Here is a 21,844-nt window from a genome sequence, read left to right as displayed (position 1 = left end):
CAACCCTGTTGCCCTAATACACTTCTTCTGTGGTGGAGCCCTGGAGATCTCCATATGATCCATGTGGCCCTGGAGTGACCAGGGACCTGATCTGCAGGCTGTGCAGCGGGTATGCACCCCTGCCTGGCAACCCCAAATCCATCTGCATTGCTTGTGCATGGAAACTGCTGGCAAGGGGCTGGCCTTTTGTGGCCATGGAGAAGAGGACCAGATTTGCCCCAAATGAATGATTGCATAATAATCAATTCCGAGTTCATGGGGTGACAGAGGATTCACAATACCACCTTCCTGGAATAGGAGTGTCTTGACCTGAGTTGCTGTTCCTTGAATTAAGACACTTTTAGTATTCGAAGTGTGAACTCCAAATGTATTGTTACTTCAGGGAGAAGACAAAACAAGCTGGTATCTCAACCAATAAAACAAATAATAAATGACAGCCTAATTATTCACTCCTTACACAAACTTAACTTAAAGGAATAGTAGCAGAAGTCTCTGATGCTGCTGGTAGAGCTCATACAGCCCTGAACCGCATACAGTCTGAACTGCAGTTTTATACAAGCATCATTTAATCCCCCATATTTTAGTGTTAGGAGCAAGTTCCACTCAAAGAACTGGAAGCTCATACATGAGAAAAGAATTGACCTTTCATATTGGTATATTTTGCCTCTCTTCATTGTGCTAGAACTGTGGAATCTAAAAGTTTGGGTGGGATTGGATTCAGGGGTATGGTTAGGGTTCATATCTAACTAGAATTATTTATATTATGCAACCTGTAATTGTTTTAGAAGGAGGAAGTGGGCCATGTTCATCACTGCCCAAAGGCCCTCTTGTGCTAGCTTAGCTGGCACACAGGGGCCATTGGGCAGGCATAAGCCCTGGCGGGAAATACCTCTGTTGTAGGAACGCCCTTTTCATCTTAGTGCCAACTGTGCAATAGGGGTGGGCTTGGTTGTGTTGGGAGTGGGAGGAGGTGTGGTCAGGTTAGTCCTGCAATCTAGTGATTCTGTACTCCTGCAGGGGTTCATACAAACTGTTACAGCATGGATACAAAGTGAAAGCAAGGGCTTGCCTTAGTTTGTACCAAAGGCCAAACAGGCCCCTATAGCCCCTAAATAGGGGATGCGCAAGTGGTCTTCTCTCTGCTAGTGCTGGCATCAGTGCAGGGGTGAATCTTCAGTCATTAGTTGATGGAAACATTTAAAAGAATATAGACAGTTGCCTTCCTCAGTTTTTGGTTAATTACCAGGGGAGAACATTTTAAAGGAGAATACATTAGTCATACATTTTTAAGGCTAGAAGGGACCAGTGTTTTCACCTTGTCTGACCTCCTTTAATGGCTATAGAACTTCACCCAATGATTCTAGCATCAAACCCATAACTTCTGGTTGAAAAACTATAGGAAACTTTCTCGTATCATACCTAACAAATAAACCCAGTCATCTCTCCTTTGTTTTTCTTAGTTTTCTGTACAACATTTTTACTTTATACTGCATTTGGTGCTTAAATTTGTTGGCTTCCTTTTCTCCTTCTGCTCCACATGTTTGATCGAAGAAAGTTCAGGAAAGTCTAGACAACTGCTACTGCAATTATTACTGTAGCAAACAATGTAATGTCATAAACAGAAGAAAGATGATGGTCTGGAAGGTGGATGGACATGATAAAAATACCTAGCTATAGAAAAATCTCATTTAATGTGTAACTATCTACAGTATTGGTAAATGGGATACAACTTTAGTAGCAATCTAAGTTGCTGCTTCTTTTTTAATGTAAAAAAACCTCTTTAAAGGAAAATCAAAAACATAATTAAGTAGTCTCTAGTCTTCATTTGAACTAAAGCTAAATGGAATTGAAGTAAAATTAAACCTGTTACATGTCAAATATAATGTTTGACCTGAACCGAAAAATTGAGGAAATTTTATAATAATGTACCTAGAATGATATACATCCCATTAAGTCTATAGTTACAGTGAGAGATTTTCCCATTATCAATCATGAACTTGTTCTTTTGATTTCTGAAGGTTAAAATAAAATGTTGCTGTGTCTGTTGGTTAAGCAAGACTTTTTATGTGGATAGCTTTGTAACCTACAAACATGATTTTTTTTATTATTGTTCAGTCACCGTAGATGTTTTAGTACTTCAGTTGCATAACCATGTTAGCACTGTAGAGGGACCGGAGTCCTGGCTTAGTCGTATTATGACAATAATATTCTTTTGCCATTAGAAAAACAATTCACCTATTGTAATGTACAGGAGGCATAGTTACGTGTTCCAGGTCACATTCAGTCTTGCCACAAGTCAAGACTGATTTTGATGGATAGGTTAAGATGGAGTCCTACAATCTACAATGGGTGGATGGATTGTGTGGAGAACTCTATTGAAATAGGTTGTAAAACTGCAGAGTTAGGGCCCTACTTTCTAACTTTCCTATGCTATGCCTAGGAATGCCAGTTGCAGGGCTATATATATAGGTCACATCATTCCAATTTTTATGTATTACTGGACCATAGAGCGTAAGCAAAGTGAGATATTGTAAGGGATATTTTCTTGAAGATATATGGAGGGATTGTATTTAAAGTTGTCTTTTTATTTCAAAATTATTAAAAAGAACAAATGTCTAAAATATTACTTTAATGTAAAGAGTTGACAACTAATTTATAATACAAACAAGCAATAAAATCAATGATCTATAGTTTTCTGCTAAGCTCAGACTTCTACTTTCTTCCACATTAGATTTAGCAGTTTCTAAACTCTACTAAAAGATGTTTCCTTGTCTGTGTAACTCTGCCCTTTATGTAGGAACGCATTACACATAATCCATCACCTAAATAATTATATTCTCCCTCTTCATATGACCACTTCCCCCTCAACGTAACTTGCGGGTGCTGCAGACTGTTTAATACAAACCCTTTAATATACAATTCCTTTGGTAAACCCACATTCTTTACTTTAGTCAATAAAATGTCTACAACAAAATGGTCACTTAGTTATTAAATTGCATTTCCCCAAAAGCCATCGTCTAGAGTTCACATTAACCTTCCTTGTATAAGAAGCCTCTGTTTCTGGCGGTAACTCTACTACACAGAGCTGTAGAATGCAATTTACATACTTGGGTTGTGGGGCCCCTGTATACAAGTCTTTTTCCTAATTTAAAACAAAATGATCACAATTATGGCATCAAGGCTATTAACGCTATACCAAACTTGCCTTTTAATTAACAGAAATCTATTCCGTGGTCACATTTCAGGCTTAAAACATGTAGAAAATAGTTAAGTTAATTCAAAATAACCTACTTCTTACCTTAGAACAGCTGTTACATTAGTTTCTTTCTGGGAGGGACTTTGGGTGCAGGAGGGGGCTCCAGGCTGGGGCCAAGTGTTGGGGTGCAGGAGAGGGTGAGGGGTGCGGGCTCTGGGAGGCAGTTTGGTGCAGGAGGGGATTCTGACCTGGGGCAGAGAGTGGGGGTGCGAGGTGCAGGCTCCGGCCAGGAGGTGCTTACCACAGGTGGCTCCCGGCCGGCAGCGCAGCAGGGCTCAGGCAGGCTGCCTGACTGCCATAGCATCCCGGAAGCGGCCGGCTGCTTCCACATCTCTACGTGCCCCTTGGGGGAGGGGGACAGTATGTCTCTGTGCACTGCCCACGCCAGCAAGCGCCGCTCCTGCATACTCGCTGCCTGATACTCTACCACCGGAAGCCAGACAATCCTGAGGCTTAATCTAGATTCTGACACTGAGTCACGAGAGATATGTGTATACAGCCTATGGCGGTGAGCCTCCCCACTCGGGTGGACAGACTTGGGTGAGCGGGTCTTGCGGTAGTGCTGTAGAAATAACTGTGTAGACAGTGCTTTGAAGTTGTGGCTCAGGCTCTGAAGCCCACCCAACTCCGTAGGCATCAGAGTCCGAGCTGCAACTTCAAATCTCTGTCTACACAGCTATTTTTAAAGGGTGAGGTCTGTTGACCCAGGCTGGGACGTGTGTTCCCACACGCAATGTAGACAGACCCTGCGTGGCCTCAGGGAAGGCATTTGACGCATCTGATTCTGTTTCCACATTTGTGAAACAGATAGAATAATACTTGGGTTTAGAGTCATAGTGTAAACCAATCAGATGTGGTGTAATTCCTGAAAACACTGCACAGCTTCCAGGAATATTTGTTGCATTAGCTGATACAAAAGAAAGGGCAACCCTGACTTCACCTACAGGACTGCAAATATCACTGAGTTCAGAACAACCCAGGGTCAGGATAGCTAGTGGAAAAAGAAAGTAGCTGGGTTGTTCTTGTTGTTTGGACTCTAAACTAATAAATGCTTGAGGGGGCATTTCTATCTCCAGTCTTTAAAGGCTTTTTTTTTAAAAAGCCCAATGATATAAGATTGGGCAAGTTGGTCTAATTTCAGACCTCTCAACTTTGCCAGTATATCTTTAAATATTGCTTATTGGAGAACAGAAAATTAAGCATCAGGCTACTGTTTCTGAAGTAACTTTCTGGACTAATGGATCTGTATAAACAACCTCTCAAAACGTACGCCTGCCCCGCGACAATTTCACAACATATGACCGTCTCTCCCCCGCCAGGAAGCGATATAAATAAAAGAACCAAAGACGTGAATGGGCTGTAACTCAGGCCTTATGTATAGAGTTGATTACACCCTCTGTATAGAAGTGTTCATAATCACAATATGCAGCAATTGGCTGGACTCTTCGCAGCATCTTGTCAGTGCTATCCGTGAAAAGAGAACAGCAGTAGCACTGGTTGAATATAATCCATCCAATACGTTTTGGGGCCAATTTTGTTGTTTGTTGAATGACTCTTTTCAGCAGTGGAAGCTTGCTTATTTCTAGTGAGACCTGTTGAGACATGGTAGAGTTTCAGGTCTAGCACAATAGCGACCATCCAAGCATAATGCACGTGTTCTTTGGTGCAGTGTTCTTTAACAGGCAGAGATCTAAAGGAGGATTTTCTCCTATGTAAGTCCTCCTGCTCCATTTGACATTGGCTGCAGTTTATTTGACCCAACCTATTTGCAGACTTTTGGCGCCCCCAGGAAAACAAGTAGCCTCTATAAATATTATTTGGACATTTCATTGGTATGAATTTTCCTGATATAGTGCGTTTGGAGGCAGTTACATTGGAACGGTTCACTGCTGGAGTGATTTATGCCAGAAGACACTAAGAAATAGACTGCAATGCAGTATTTACTTTTCTTTTCTTGTTCATACACTGTATTGAAATACTTCACGGCGTGTGAGAATTCAAAGGAGGCGAAGCCATTGTAGGTCTTACTGTTGTTTCACTCTGTGGAGCTAATTAAGGAATCCGTATCAAACATTACTTTTCCTGCACAGTTGTGTATTGTGTTTCATCTCTTTGTTTTGAATGGTTTGTTTCCTTAGTGAAATGTTCTCACCTCTCTATTTTTAAATTGTTTTTATAAAAAGGACTGATGACTGTATGACTCTTCTTCCTTCTTACTGTAGCAGTATGTGAATATGCTCTGTGTTTCCTAACCCAGACTATTCTAAATTGAGACAGCTGAGGGGCAACCACCCTGATCTCTGTCAGTGATCTCGGATGGAGTTGGGAGTTGCAAGTGTTCACCCCTTTAGAGAGTCTTGGAATCTTTCACCTGTTAGCGGCATCTGTTCAGATCTTAGTGCACAGATAACCAAATCGCAATATGCGCCACCCCACTGAACTCCACTAGACCTGTGTGGAAACTGAAATTCCCATTCCACAGGCAATTCTGAAATTTGAGACATGAAAATCCTTCTGAAACGAGACAAATAATCCAAATTCTGAAATTTCCAGCGGAATCCCAAAATCTTTTTTTGAAAAAATTAAAATGACAAATTGTTTTGAGCTGTTCAACATGTTTTTGAGGCTCCCCACGGTGTCTAGGGCTCTGGCAGCCCGCTGTGTGGGGAGCCTGGGGCTTGAGAGCCAGGGCTTCCAGACTGCTGAGGGACTGTGAGCTCTGGCTCCAGGGCAGTCCACCTTCTGAGCTGCCCAAAAGCCAAGAAGCCTTGTAGCCCTAGCTCTGAGGCATCCCAATAGGCAGGTTGTTGAGGAGTAGGGGAGCTGCAGAGATGGGAATTATTTTCCTACACAACATTTTCCCATGGAAAGTGAGTTTTCTGTTGGAAAGTAATTAACATCAGCTCTAACTATTACCCTGGTCAGTCTCCGCAGATAGACCAAGGATTGGATAGGCCACTGAGATTTGAATGCCTCTCTCTACCCCTGGAGGTGCTTCATCATTTGTTGAGGCATTATGTAAAGTTTCCTCTGCCACCATTCCTGTTCTCTACTAAAATGGGAGACCAGACTCCAGAGCTATCGAGCTGACCCATGTCTTAACTCAAAAATAGTTCAAATTCAGGGAGACGTTGGATGAGGAGACTAAGGGTTTGATCCTACACATTGTGAGCTTTCATTCTTACAACTACAATACCCACCTGCGGAAGTGAAGAAACAGATTGATAGAGCCAGAAGAGTTCCCAGAAGTCACCTACTACAGGACAGGCCTAACAAAGAAAATAACAGAACGCCACTAGCCGTCACCTTCAGCCCCCAACTAAAACCCCTCCAACGCATTATTAAGGATCTACAACCTATCCTGAAGGATGACCCAACACTCTCACAAATCTTGGGAGAAAGGCCAGTCCTTGCCTACAGACAGCCCCCCAATCTGAAGCGAATACTCACCAACAACCACATACCACACAACAGAACCACTAGCCCAGGAACCTATCCTTGCAACAAAGCCCGTTGCCAACTGTGCCCACGTATCTATTCAGGGGACACCATCACAGGGCCTAACAACATCAGCCACACTATCAGAGGCTCGTTCACCTGCACAACCACCAATGTGATATATGCCATCATGTGCCAGCAATGCCCCTCTGCCATGTACATTGGTCAAACTGGACAGTCTCTACGTAAAAGAATAAATGGACACAAATCAGATGTCAAGAATTATAACATTCATAAACCAGTCGGAGAACACTTCAATCTCTCTGGTCACGCAATCACAGACATGAGGGTCGCTATCTTAAAGCAAAAAAACTTCAAATCCAGACTCCAGCGAGAAACTGCTGAATTGGAATTCATTTGCAAATTGGATACTATTAATTTGGGCTTGAATAGAGACTGGGAGTGGCTAAGTCATTATGCAAGGTAGCCTGTCTCCCCTTGTTTTTTTCCTGCAAACCCCCCCCCCCCAAGACGTTCTGGTTAAACTTGGATTATTGCTGTGCACATTGTAAGATGAGCTGTTGCCAGCAGGAGAATGAGTTTGTGTGTGTGGTTTTTGGAAAAGGGGGGTGTGTGGGGGGGGGTGTGAGAAAACCTGGATTAGTGCTGGAGGTGACCCACCTTGATTATCATGCGCATTATAAAGAGGGGTTTCAAAGGGGGATGGGCTGTTGCCAGCAGGAGAGTGAGTTTGTATGTGTGTGTGTGGGGGGGGGGGGGGGAAGGGTGAGAAAACCTGGATTTGTGCTGGAAATGGCTCTACTTGAGGATCACTTTAGATAAGCTGTTGCCAGCGGGGGAGTGAGGTGGGAGGAAGTTTTGTTTCATGGTCTCTGTGTGTATATAATGTCTTCTGCAGTTTCCACGATATGCTATGCATCCGATGAAGTGAGCTGTAGCTCACGAAAGCTCATGCTCAAATAAACTGGTTAGTCTCTAAGGTGCCACAAGTACTCCTTTTCTTTTTACGAATACAGACTAACACGGCTGTTACTCTGAAACCTGTCATTGTGAGCTTTGTCATTGACTTCACTGTCAGTGGGTGCAGGACCTATTAGCAGTGCTTGGAATCAAGCATAACAAAGTGCCTTTCCCAACACAGTGCTGCAAATAGACACCTCTGTCATAACTAGCAGCCCCCTTTTTATTTCACTCCTCAGCCTATTGAGCAAACACTATTAATTTGTTTATTTTGAGAAAATAGGGACTAAAATGAGACTACTAAGCTTATATACATAAGACACAATATACTGATTATTTTGGGGGGCTGTGCCCTAAGAACTAATGTTCTTTTTCTGTGGAGTTCCTGATTTGGATACAAGCACAGTTAAGAGGCAGGTGCTGGACATACACTGCTGAGCAAGAGCACTTACTTTTGGGGTATATGCTTGCTTCTTTAGACTGTCCCCTATCATATTGTTTGTGTTGCACTGAAATATGCTGTAATAAGACTCTATAACTTCTGTCATCTGAGACCTTCATGGAAACAAGCTAGTCATCTCCTGAGGCCATCTCAGGAAGTAAAACTGTAAATATGGTAGAAAATAAGTGGGAACTGTAACTTAGAAGTGGATACAGCTGTTTTCTGACTTAGGTGCATTTTAAAATGTTTGGAATGTTTCATACTTAACCTTTTGTGCAACCTAAGTACCCACTTTATGGGTAGATGGATTGCACTATTTGTGAGAAACAGCATGCCTTTGAATTCCATCTCCTTCCTAATGAATTCTAAACAGACTGATTTTAATATTAATTGCTCTTTTGAAAACATCAGTTGGTTACATGCCACAATGAGACTTTATAAAAAGTATGCATTTAAACAGATCAGTGATAGGTGCAATTGTTTCCCCTAATAAACTGGAAGTTATTACATAGTATGAGTTAAAATAATTTGTTTTGAATCATTGTGTAGTTAATATGAATTGCACATTGGAAAGTGATTGTGTTCATTTAAATCCTGGAACTTCTATACGCTGCCAACAACACAAATGAATATAATGCATATGAATTCTTGCATGAAAGGGTTAATAAGTTTGGACTCCATATGCTTCTGAACTTGCATAATTAGCTTCCTGGCTTTGTAACAAATAAAACTGTGAGCAACTCATACAATTAATTTGTTGGGTGAGTTATGTCAGACAAACTTTAGCATAGTAGGTAGGAAAAGACTGGTAATAAACGTGAAGCCAGTAAATCAGAAATTACATTTCAATAGATGCCAGACAGAGAGGGCGCAGGACCAATAACACCTGATTCTGAGTTTGTAACCCTCCCCTCAGCCAATACACGCACTTTCCTTGGCTACAAATATGTTACTTCTAGCTTTGGTTATATCCTTTGGCATGCCATGGGGTATGAATAGGGACCCCTCTCCTCACTACTGTGCATGGCAGGTGGCTCACATATTGTGTAAAGATGTAAATGGCACATGGGTTGGTGGGAACAGTGATATGCCCACATGGCAGATGAGGGGAAAAGGAGGGTGGTGTTTGGAGGCTAACAGAGAAACAGCTGCTTGTCTGCTCTGTAGATGGGGCCCTAGCCTAGCCAAAATATTAGAACACCCTTAGGGAAGTTTGTAGCTAAATCCAAACTTTCTGACTAGCTCTTATCTCTGTAATGTCCTACTTCAAAACCTGTGTCCAAACCCCTCTAAACTTTTTGGGAAAACTGAGATCAGGGTCATCTGTAGTCAATTCATGCTTTTTAAGCATTAAGAATAAAGATTTCTAAGTCTAGCTGAAATACTTCAGTGCTTGCTATGATGGCATTTATAGAAGATATGAGATTAAGTTTTGCATATAAAAGACAGATACCAAACCTTGGCCTGCCTTGATTTTTTTTATTTTTGAGGGGAGGGGACAGGCACCTGACTGAAAGTGTGTGTATATAATTTAAGTGGAGACCTGCCTGTACCCATGCTATTAGAGACTGCTTAAATTAGATAACAACAAACACGTTTAAGGGTTTTTATGTTGCCTCCTTCTAGAAACCTGAGGTTATAGTTTGTTAGGCTCTGGTGGGTACATCCTGTATGATCAATCTGAGCCTTTCCTGTCACCTGTTTCTATATTTTCTTACTCCCTTGGGTCATACTCAGGTTTTCCTAGCTCTAGTTAAGACATACATGACACAGGCTATCTTTTCCTATTGTATTCCTGTTTAATTCTACCACAAGTCTATATTTTACCTTCTAACATTGCATAGAACTTCCTTTCATGTTAATTCATTCTTCATGGAGCATATACCTCACAGAATATGGTTGTTTACTCATTCACAACAAACAGCAACAAACTTTTGGGATATGTGTGTGTGTGTGTGTATGTATGTATGTGTATATTTATACACACTAAGTTACTCAGGATCATGCAGGTGTATCATGCTTAGAATGAGTTGCTCATGAAGAAGGGATCATATGCACACTCATAGCTTCTCATTCTCACTGTTACTACTTGGACATAATTAGACAAGGTGCAAAGTATGGGAAAATAAAACATTACTCTGTGTGTGTTCTAATATTCTGCTACAGAAGATCTTCACTTCAGAAAGCCAAGGAATTGCAAATTTCATTCTCTGTTGTTCTTTATCATACTGTGGCATTGTATTGTTTGTATGTGTCCTGTTTAAGCTAGTGCACAATCAATGTTACATGAGTGCAGGAACCACATCCCCTAGCACATGGTGAAAGTAGTAGTGTCAAAGAATCTCTTTGAAGCTTCAATCTCTGTTAGTATGTACTTGGCATACTGTATTTGATAAATATTGCAGCCAAAGACCAAAGCAACAAGTGTTAGTTGGATGACTGGCTGATGATTGCATGCCATCTCCTACAAATCTCTGCAAAGACCTTCTGGCATGGAATGTTAACTCAGAATGTCGTCTTCAGCACAAAAAGAGCACCTTCCCGTTTCCTTGTAAGACGAGGACTCAAGAAGTTGCAGTTCTTAAACCATGCTGTTATCCGGCCAACATCTTGGGACCCAGTGTTGCTTATGGAATTTGATACTTTATGCATAGTTTCCTATGTTTTCACCAAGAGATGAACTGTATTCTCAAAATTCATAGGTTTGCTTTACCAAGGAAAGGTTAAAAAAACAAACAAACTAAACTTCTTCATTTTATGGCTTCAGCTTCAATGAAGGAGACCTTGAAGGAAAAAGTGAAGTTTTAAAGCCTTGGCATAATACGATCATGCCTCCTAATGAGATACAACTTTCCATCTTCACATGCAACATCTTCACTGCTGAAATAGACTGGAAAAATACAGCATTAAAGGTTTATGACAATGGCGTAATGCCCACAAGTGACAACAGATGAGATCTCTCATAATGAAGCATGTTTCCATTATTTGATGATGTTCACCATCAAGAGGATCCTCTTGGCACAGAAGTGTAATTTTTCTGCATTATGCAGGCTATATTAAATCCATCTTTAGGGGGTACCTATGCCCTGCTGAAATTGGCAGACTACCATGTGTGGGGCTGCTGCCAGCTTTCTAAGTGGGCATGAGCACAGAAACAGCCACATGATGCATCACTTTTGAGTATTAGTTAATGAATCCCTCAAGATGCTGCCTATGTAAAGCAATTATGTGTATCAGCAAAAATGTTTCATGGCCTGGCTGTGTGCTCTACTCAGAGGTTTAGTCAACTGCATTAATTTAATCCGTTAGGTTAACCCACCTACATGTACTCTAATAGCTTTGCTCTGCTAGGATCTTATGACACAGTCTAGTGAAGCTGATGATGTCCAACTTCATGAGGCTGCACTTGAGAGATCTGATAGATTACCACAATCCGGTGTTCTATTTATTGCTTCAGTAAACCATCACCTTTGAGCAACACCCTTGCTGACATGAGTAAAAAGCTGTTTTAAATGAGAGAAACTATAATTTTAAGGCCTAAAGGCACCACTAGCATTATCTAGTTTTGCATAACCTAGGCTATAGAACCACATCTACTAATGTCTGCATCAAGTACATAATTTAATTAAATCTTAATGTTAAAAGCACTGATTACGTGGTTCTGGTCTCCCTTAGGCCATTGTAACTGAAGGCTGTCAAGTTATATCTGGGTAAAAGTGAGATCAGAACCAGATTTTAAAAACAAGTTTATTGTATGATGATATTCTGAATGCACTAGAATTTGGTTTGGTTTTATCGGTCACTTCCTGTTGTGATTATTTGGCCATATGGATTACATTTTAATTTTCCAATTTCTGTTGGGACTGATGTTGGTTCCATTCTTATTTATCATTAGGCTGCTCAGCTGGTAGGGGGAGATTTCAACTGATTTCTTGGAGTCTCTTTTCAAAGAAAGGAAATAATTTTGCACCTTTCTCAGCTCCATTTGGCTGCAGGTAGAAACAACATGGGACCACTAACTGGCACCCGTAAGAATTTGCTTCTGAGCATGTGTGTGACTTGGGATTATTGCCATTCACTGGATCTACCTTTTAGGCCCTAGTCCTGCCACTAGATGAGTTAATGGGGAACCAGGCCCACATGGGAGTGATGTTATCCCAGTTTGCCATTCATTTATTTTTAGTAATAATTTCTATTTACATGAAATTTTTCATCTGTATCTCTCAAAGCACTTTACAAAAGTGAGAAAATATAATTACCCCCCACTTTTATAGATGGGGAGGTGAAGCACAGAAATGAAATAACTTGCACAAGATCACACAGCAGGTCAGTGGCAGAACTACTATTAGAAATCAGGTCTCCTTACTCTAAGTCTTACGCTTTAGCTGGATCACACTAATGCTGTCCTATTCTTTCCTGCAGCCCTTTCTGGCATCACTGCAGTCTTCATAATGCCTCCTGATTTTTAGTCAAAAACACAAAAATGTTTTTCTTTGAGCTCTGCTAGATATCTGTAAGTAAAAAAAACAGAAATGTGAGGAAACCTTATTTTCAATCACTTGCGTCTTAAATGAGCTTGGATAGGCTCTCCTGATAAGACAAAGGGTTTTAAAAACTATGTTCCCTTGATAAAGGGAAATTTATTTTTGGGCAAAGAGTTATTTTGAATTTTCAATTATTACCGTCTGATTGTTCCATCATATTTCCTACCCTTAGGACCAAATTCTGCCCTCATTTTCACGATACAACCTCATTGCACTTGTTAGGGGGCTTATTCCTTCACCCGCTCACTTCCCTAGTCCTTCTCGCATGAACAGAGAGCAACAATACCTGAAGTCCAAAGGTGCAAACAATTCAATGTTTATTGGGGTGAACTTCCAGTAAGCAATGATTCCAATTTCCTTCCTTAGTGTCCCCCTTCCTAGCTCTGACACCTCAGAACCTTGCCTGTGTCCCTGTTCCCATTTCCCCCCCTTAGCAAAACATGATTCCAATTACCCCACCCCCATTCCCATTCCCCCCCTTTCTTCCTGATTGACTGCAGACTATATAGTAAAACTTGAGTTCGGCTTAGCTATACCTTAACCAATCATTTTACTGAAATTTAACTAACCAATCCTAACATATTGTAACATGATTATTTAACCAATTATATCCCACCACCTTAATTAGTTTACACCCAGCAAAATTAATTATACAGCAGACAGAAACAATCACAGAACCAGACAGAGATTATACACACAAACAATAGGAAAATGGGGACTACAGTGATAGAACAACAAAGAAATGAGGATTTCACATCCCAGCATTCTTGCCAGACAGGATGCTATCAGACTAAGTTTCCTTTTACATCATCTAGGCACTTCCCTTTCTCTGGAGGCAATAGGCATTATCAGGACAGGATTGTATTCCTAACAGCCCAATAGCACTTTATTTCAGTGTGACCAGTTTGGAATACAAGGATCTGACCATTCGCTTCCCAGCTTATGGCTGCCTCTGCTGCTTAGCCATAGGCCTTAGCCTAAGAACAGGGCCTCAGACTGTCATAGTGAGAAAAGGCCTTATGCAGGCAGACAGTGATTTTGATTCTTTCTTTCTTTTATACCTCTATAACTAGCTAAATGATAAGCATATACCTAAATTCTTAAAATATAAGCCTTTGCAGACAGGCCTGAATATCTATATCCTAACAGCACTCAGTAAGACACATCCTACACGTTGTCTTTTCATGTCCATGTACTATGTCAGGGAAAATGTCAGGTAGTTCTAAAGCCCTGAAATGGTGTAATTATACTGATATGGTAAGCATAGAAATGTAGGGTCAAAGAAACCTTAAAGTCATCAGGTCCAGCCCCCTCTGCTGAGGCATGACCAAGTGAACCTGGTGTTTGTCTAACCTGTTCGTAAAAAAATCTCCTATGATGGGTATTCCACAATCTCCCTTGGAAGCCAAATCCATAGTTTAACTGCCCTTCTTAAATTAGAAAGTGTTTTCTAATATCTAAACTAAATCTCCCCTGCTGCAGTTTATGCCCATTACTTCTTTGCCCTACCTTCAGTGGACATGGAGAACAATTGATCTCAGTCTTCTTTATAACAGCCCTTAATACATTTGAAGACCGAGGAGAGACCCAATAGCAATCTTCTTTTCTCCATACTAAATATACCCAGTTATTGTAATCTCTCCTCATAGGTCAGGTTTTCTAAACTGTTTATCATTTTTGTTGCTCTGTTCTGGATGCTCTCCAGTTTGTCCACATCTTTCCTAAAGAATGGTGCCCAGATTTGGACACAATACTCCAGCTGTGGTGTTGCCAGTGCCGAATACAGCAGGACAATTACCTCTTCTGTCTTACATTTTATACCTCTGTTAATACACACTTCTTTTTTTAGCCTTTTTTGCAACTGCATCATATTGTTGACTCATATCAATTTGTGATCACTATAACCTCCAGATCCTTTTCAGTAGTACTACCACCTAGCCAGCTGTTTCCTATTTTGTAGTTGTTCATTTGATTTTTTCCCTTACTAAGTGTTGTACTTTGTATTTGCCTGTACTGAATTTCATCTTGTTGATTTCAGACCAATCCTCCAATTTGTCAAGTTCATTTTGAATTCTAATCCTGTCCTCCAAAGTGCTTGAAACTCCTCCTAGCTCAGTGTCAACTGCAGATCTTCTAAGCGTAGTTTCCACCCCATTATCATGAAAATATTGAATAATAGCAAGACTGACCCCTGCAGGACTTCACTAGATATGTCCTACCTGGTTGACAGCAAACCATTGATGCTTACTCTGAGTACTGTCCTAGTTGTGGTCTAGATGAATTTACTATAAGGTGGGCACATTTCCCTAGCTTGCTTATGAGAATGTCACATGGGACTGTGTCAAAAGCCTTCCTAAAATCAAGATACATCATATCTACTGCTTCCTACACATCCACTCGGACAGTAACCCTGTCAAAAAAGGGAATTAGGAGAGTTTGGCATGATTTGTTTTTGACAAACCTGTACTGGCTATTATTTATAATCTTATTATCCTCTACATGCTTACAACTTGATTGTTTAATAATTTGTTCCAGCATCTTTCCAGGTACTAAAGGTAGGCTGACCAATCTATACTTCCAGGGTTCTCTTTCATTCCCCTTTTAAAGGTTAGCTACTATGTTTGTTTGTCCTTCTCAGTCTTCCATGAGTTCTTGAAGATAATTGCTAATGGTTCTGAGATTACTTCAGCTACTCCCCCATACCCTAGGATGAATATCATTAGGATCTTCCAACTTGAAATACAGCTGATTTATCTAAATATTCTTTAGCTTGTTTTCCTATTTTGGCTTTCGTTCCTTCCCCCTTGCTACTGCTGCTGTTAATAGTGTTGAGTATCTGGTCACTGTTACCCTTTTAGTGAAGACTGAAGCAAAATAGGCATTAAACACCTCAGCCTTTTTGATGTTAGTTATTAGTACTCAATCCCTGCTAAGTAGAGGACCTATGATTTCCTTTGTCTTTCTCTTGCTCCTAATATATTTAAAGAACTTCTTATATAACTCTCTGTGTGGACATTTTGGCATAAGACTGGCTTTATTTATTTTTTGATTTAGCAAAACTCCTTCCTAAAGAAAATAAGCTAAACCAAAGAAGCACTTGTATTGGAATAATATTGTATACACAAGGAGCTTTATATAGGTAGAACTATATACATTTTAAATTTGCACCTTAGAATATACTGAAAAAAAGTTTCCCATATAGACAAGACCTAACAAACAAAAGGAAATTGTATCAGAAATACCAACAAGCCCATTGCCAATGCTGAGGTTTTGTTAGGAAAACATTCGATTTTTCTCCTGGCCCCTCAATGCGGTTGAAATAATTAAAGACTCTGATTCAAAGTCCAGTGTCTTTACATTTGCTCAGCAACTTGCTAACAATGCAGAACTGTCTTACCAGAGGCTTTTTTCCATATAAATAGAACAAGAGATTCTGGTTCCACTCCCAGAATATGACTCTCAAGCAGAAAGCATCAGATAAACTCTTTTCCTCTTCTGCTTCTTTCATAAAAGCATTTACTTCATGTAAAGGTTGTGAACTATGGGTTTTTTTGGTTTAATATTAAAAGAATTAAGTCACACATTTAATGTCTGGGGAAAAAATTCTCAAAGGTAAAAGATCCCAAAAATGTAGTGTAATGACTCAGTCTTCCTCCTCCTCCTTTTTTCTGTAATAAGCATGTTACATCCACTGTGTGTTTAGTCACTTCAGCATGGAGAAATGAGTTCTTTGTACGATTACAAGCACCCTTGACTTATATAGCAGTACACTGCTATGCTGAAACCACACATACTGATATCAATCACCAATCTTCACTATCCATTCATTAACGTAAGGATTTGGGAATATCTTGACTGGAGAATCTTTGGTAGCTAAGGTACTTCTCACTTAACAGAAATCTAACATACTGTATTGTCACTGCCTAATTTTTCCCTAAAAAGCTCTTAATATTCAGTTCACATTATTATACTTTGTATTCTAAGTGATGGATCTTGCTCTTGCTCAGACAGAATATTCATTAAAAATGCTGGCCAGTGGTAGCTGTCCTGCTCTTTATAAAGCCACAAATACAATGATCATCTCTATACTACGATGCAGGGTACTAGACCAACTCTGTGCTGCAATCCTTCTATTTTGGTATAACTTTGGCCACCATCCTGTTCTCTTTAGTCTGGGCTCCTGCTCCAGTGTGGTTCACTATGGCAACATTGCTGTGCTATCTATGTTTGTAGAGGATCAAGCTGCTTCTGAAACATTTAAATAGCTCTTTCTGCTCAAGAAGCATGAGCACTGCAGTGTTTCTGCCACTAATATCCATTGTCCAGAGAGAGAGAGAGAGAGAGCATGCACGTGCGAAAGTATTTGTCCAGGGATAAGTGCTTAATTTTCAGAGTTTGCATTGATTTACATGGCTTTTGTCATGTTATTGTGTTGGCAAAGCTGTTTCTCCAAAGCAGTGACTCCTCCAGGAAAGGGACTGAGGGAATATGAATGACCTCGTGCAGCTGAATCAGTACTTCCACATCACAGCATTGTGGGTAAACATCATCAGGGCTCAGGGAAACTTGCAGTTTTTGCTGGTTTACAGTAATTCCTATATGTTACCGTAGGTACCTCTATGCAACGGGAAAAATAGGGTTTGTAGGAATTTGGAACACCACATTAATTTTTTTTTATAGAAATAAGGCTAATCTTTGAGATGTGGAACACATGCTAAAATGAAAATGCTGGGATTTGTTTTAAACAAATATAGGTCAGCTAATCGGGAAAGAAAGCAACAGGTTGACTGAACAGAATTGTCACTAAAGGTTGTTACCAGTAGACATATGCCTCGTGATTCATAGCTTGATGCCATCTATAGTGTTAGAAAATGTTTCCGAGCTGATCTTTGGGGTCTGTGAAGATTTTTGGGAACTAGAAATGTCAGGATTAATCTCAGTATTCATTTTTTAAAAGCTAGTTCCTAGCCTCTGAGTTTAAGCTTGAACATTTAACTTAGTCACTGGAGTGTAAAGTTTCGCGGATGTCTTCTTCCAGATGCCACGGTTATTTACAGTTTCCTCCCAACATATATACCAAGTCACCCATGCCTACATACTCTTCAATTTTTAGGAAGAACCCCAGAAACATCTGATTATGAAGGGTCATGTTACCCAGGACATCCGGTGTTGCTTGTATGTATTGCAGGCAAATCAAGCTCCGAATCGGCAGACTCTGTGCAGCTGAGCTGGCTGACCACAGAGGAGGAGTAACTTCAGCATGAGATGTTATGTGGTCATAGTAGACTAAGTACAAAGTTGACAGAATGGGATTCATTTGTTCAAATTTTCACTCTTACTCTGTTGGTAAAATAGAAATTATAAGGCTCACCTTCTGCACTTCAGAGGGCTGTTGTCAATTCAAAATGCAAAGTACGCAAACTTACCATTATGCGCAACCCCAGCATATTTGCATACACTTTTCTTGGAAAAGTTTTCTAAGCATTGACAATTGTGAATGAAGCCTAGTATAAGCAGCTGGACTCTGAGGGTCTGATCCTATTTCCATTGTATTCAGTGGGAATCTTTCTACTGACTGACATAGGCATTGGATCAGGCCTCAAGTGAAAGCTGGATGGAACATCAGATCTGCTCAAGTCAAGCGCATCATGTCTCCATCGAGTGGTTGATACATAGATGGTATAGAACAACTTTTACTACTGATGGTGTAGGAACTGTTATTTCGGAGCAGAGGGTCCAAGTTCTATAGCTGACACAACATACGTGAGTCCACTTTAATTGGTGATTGGCTATTTGAATGCGTGCAGCCACAGATTGTGTTACAGTATGGTATGAGTAACTCGCAATAGTGACTTCAGGTACTGGACCTCTTGAGTATTGAGATTTATTCGGTAAAGCACCTAGCAGAATAACAAATAACAAGTAAAAGATTGGTCCTTGCCCTAAAGAGGTTACAATCTCGACTTTAGATAAAAAGTGAGTCTACCAAAACAGTTAGGAAGTGGGCAGGTGTAGCAGTACAGGGGTTATAATAACATAACCATATGGTTATCCAGGGACATGTGCATATTTTGATGGTTTCATATGGATTTGTATGTGACAGTATGCCTAGTTAGACAGGAAACCTAAAAAGATGATCTTGATAGGAGCAATTAATAATTTGCTGGATTGCTTCTGATCTGCATAATAATAGAATTATTATTCCTTTATATTAGTAGGCACCAAAGGCAGGAAAAAAGAGACTAGATTAAGCTATGCTAAATGCCTTTGTCTCAATAAGCTTTGTAAATCTCGATACTCAACAGGAATCTATGCAATTGAAATTTAAGCCTTAAAATCCTATCTTCTGTAAAATAGTTTAAAAAGAATCTGTAGTATGGATTGAGCATAAATGAGCTGCAATATACAATTTATGTTAATGCTTATGCAGGGTATTAACCTTGATGCCATGCTGAGCACTTGTTACAATTCCCTCACTTGTTCTGTGTATCAAAATCCAATCAACCAGGTTTTTAATTTAACTACAATGACGTTAAGTAGATCCAAATTAGAAAAAAAAACAAGCTAGAGTAAAAGGGTTCCTTGGGCCCAAGCTGTGTAAGCTCTTTGTGGCAGGAATCATCTTTTTGTTGTGTTTTGTAGAGCATCCAACACAACAGGGCACTGGTCCATGACTGGGGCTCCTGGGTGCTACAGCAGTACCAAGAATGATTAATAATAATAACCCAGTATCACTTCATTTGTGAGTTTAGTGTCTAACTATCTCCATCTGCTACAGCTTCCAAATGACAAGACTCTGCAGGACCAAATCTGCCCTCAATTGCCGACCCCCAGTCTAAGAGGTGGAAGATTTTTATCTGGATCCCCAAGGTGCTAGACAGCTGTAGATTAAAGTGGGACTGTACATGTGGGTAGGTTCCTTCCCCCGACTTGCTATGGGTGCTCAGCTGCCTATTGGCCAGCCAGAGGGAAATGGGAGCAGATTTACCTTTTCCACCTGGTACTCCATTTTACTGAAACCACGCTCCCTGCCCTATATGCTATAGGAACTGTAGTATTAGCATGCTGTGGATCTGCCCAGTAGCCTGTTTTTGGATAAGGTGGACTTTTTTTCTTCTTCTTTTTCTTCTCATTGGGGCCAAATTGGCTGAGGCCCATTAGGGTTTTTTGCCTACCCCACAGTATCATGGACCCGCAGGTTAAAAGGAATAGGACTTACAAATGTAATATTAGAGAGACAAGGTGGGTGAGGTGACATCAGCTATTGAATCAACTTCTGCTGGTGAGTGAGACCAGCTTTGAAGCTTATGCAGAGCTCTCCTTCAGGTCTGGGAAATGTCCTCAGGGTGTCGCAGCTAAATACAAGGTGGAACATATTGTTTAGCATAAGTAGGTAATGCATATTTCAAGGGATCATTGACGGTGAACTGGGCCATTAACACATGTCCAGTCATGGGGAGAGAGAGGGAGAGGGTTAGTGCATTACAGATTTGTTGTAATAAGGCATAAATCCAGTGTGCCTATTCGGTCCATGATTTTTTAGTAACTAGCAAAGTTATGAATTTAAGCTCCCAGGTTCATCTTTTAAAAGTGTTGTGCAGGTTTCCTTTTGAGGACAAAGACTGAGAGGTCAGTAATAGGGTGATGGTTTCTACTCCACCTTGTATTTAGCTGTGACACTGAATACCTTGCCCAGACCTGAGGAAGAGCTCTGTGTAAGCTTCTTTCTCTCCAACAGAAGCTGGTCCAATAAAAGATATTACCTCATCCACCTTGTCTCTCGTATCCTGGGACCAGCATGGCTACAACAGTACTGCAAACAAATTTCATATTAGGAATTTGTATAAATGTTTAGTTTGTTGCAACTTGTGTCCAGTATGGATAAAAGGCCAACAGGGCCAGAACCCAGAAATCAGACATGAGATTTCACTAATGGATCTTGAGCTAGAGGTAAAGGAGAAGCCATCACAGACTGTGATGTGAGACCCCCTGTGAAGGAGACAGAAGATACCAAAGAGGGAAGGATGAAGGAATTCAGCCAAGCAAGATGAATCCTAGGGGTAGGTCAGGGAGAGTCTACCGTGAGTTGTGAGCTATGTGATAGCCCTGGAAATCCCTCATTGGACCCACTTAACAGTTTAGTGGGTAGAGACGGGGAAAATTGCACCCCTTCCCTGATAAGTTTAATAAAGTTGCGGTCTGCCCCTTAAATCTGCCACTGTGTCTGCCCTTGTTCATTTGCCCTTGATCACTTGTGCAAGACTACTGAAGATAAGGTTGCACAGGTGTAACGGAGGCAGAATTCCTACTTTTCCATACGGTCCATCACTCTAGTACCAAAGCACTTTTGCCATGCTGTCTGTGACTGGACTCGCAAAAAGAAAAGGAGTACTTGGTCTCTGTGTGTATATAATGTCTTCTGCAGTTTCCACAGTATGCATCCAATGAAGTGAGCTGTAGCTCACGGAAGCTCATGCTCAAATAAATTGGTTAGTCTCTAAGGTGCCACAAGTACTCCTTTTCTTTTTGCGAATACAGACTAACACGGCTGTTACTCTGAAACCTGTGACTGGACTATAGATCCTATTGTTCAGGAAGGAAATAACACTTTTCAAGAGCCCACACTTTAATGAGTCATTTGGCAGAATTTGGGCATATGTGAAATTCTAACACACAAGAAAGTTGGAGATGCAGAAGACTGAGCTGGCTAGTGCATTGCTATGGTGCAGTACAGGGAGATGTTTTTTTATAAGCAGAGCAGGAAATGGTAAGTTAAATATGTTAGGGAGCAGGAGGTATCCGTTCTTTGTGATCAGTGTCCAAGAGGATAAAGTTCCATAGTTCAAGCTACCTGGTGCGGTACCATACAGGTCTTTCTTCAAGCCACGGGGTAGATGCAGTGTGTTTGGTGATAAATTACCAAGCTGCTAGGTTCGGTAGAGGGGTTATTTCTTGAGAGTGAGTGGGATTAGAGGCCGACCCCCAAGGAGCTCATGGGAAGAGTGAGATTGGAGGAGTGTTAATTGTTCCTTTGGGAAATTCTGTGGGTGGCTGTTGGAAGCAGATGAAAAATAATTTTGCTGCAATCAACATTTTCTCTAAAGAAGATAGTAGGAGGGATGAGAGTCTTGATGAACTTTTGAGTTACAGGATTTAGAAGGCATCTTCAGAAGTGATGTTGCA

General features: G+C 40.6%; 1 protein-coding gene across 5 annotated transcripts in view; it reads left to right on the top strand.

The window, feature by feature from the left end:
• PDE1A (phosphodiesterase 1A) overlaps nucleotides 1–21,844 on the top strand; it is a 373,600-nt gene that overhangs the window by 120,548 nt on the left and 231,208 nt on the right. The gene's annotated exons all lie outside the window — the stretch shown is intronic.

The sequence above is a fragment of the Chelonia mydas genome, chromosome 11 (genome assembly GCF_015237465.2).
Source record: "Chelonia mydas isolate rCheMyd1 chromosome 11, rCheMyd1.pri.v2, whole genome shotgun sequence".
NCBI classification, from domain to species: domain Eukaryota; kingdom Metazoa; phylum Chordata; order Testudines; family Cheloniidae; genus Chelonia; species Chelonia mydas.
Note: the sequence above shows the minus strand (reverse complement) of the source record. Positions and strands in the feature narration are given on the sequence as shown.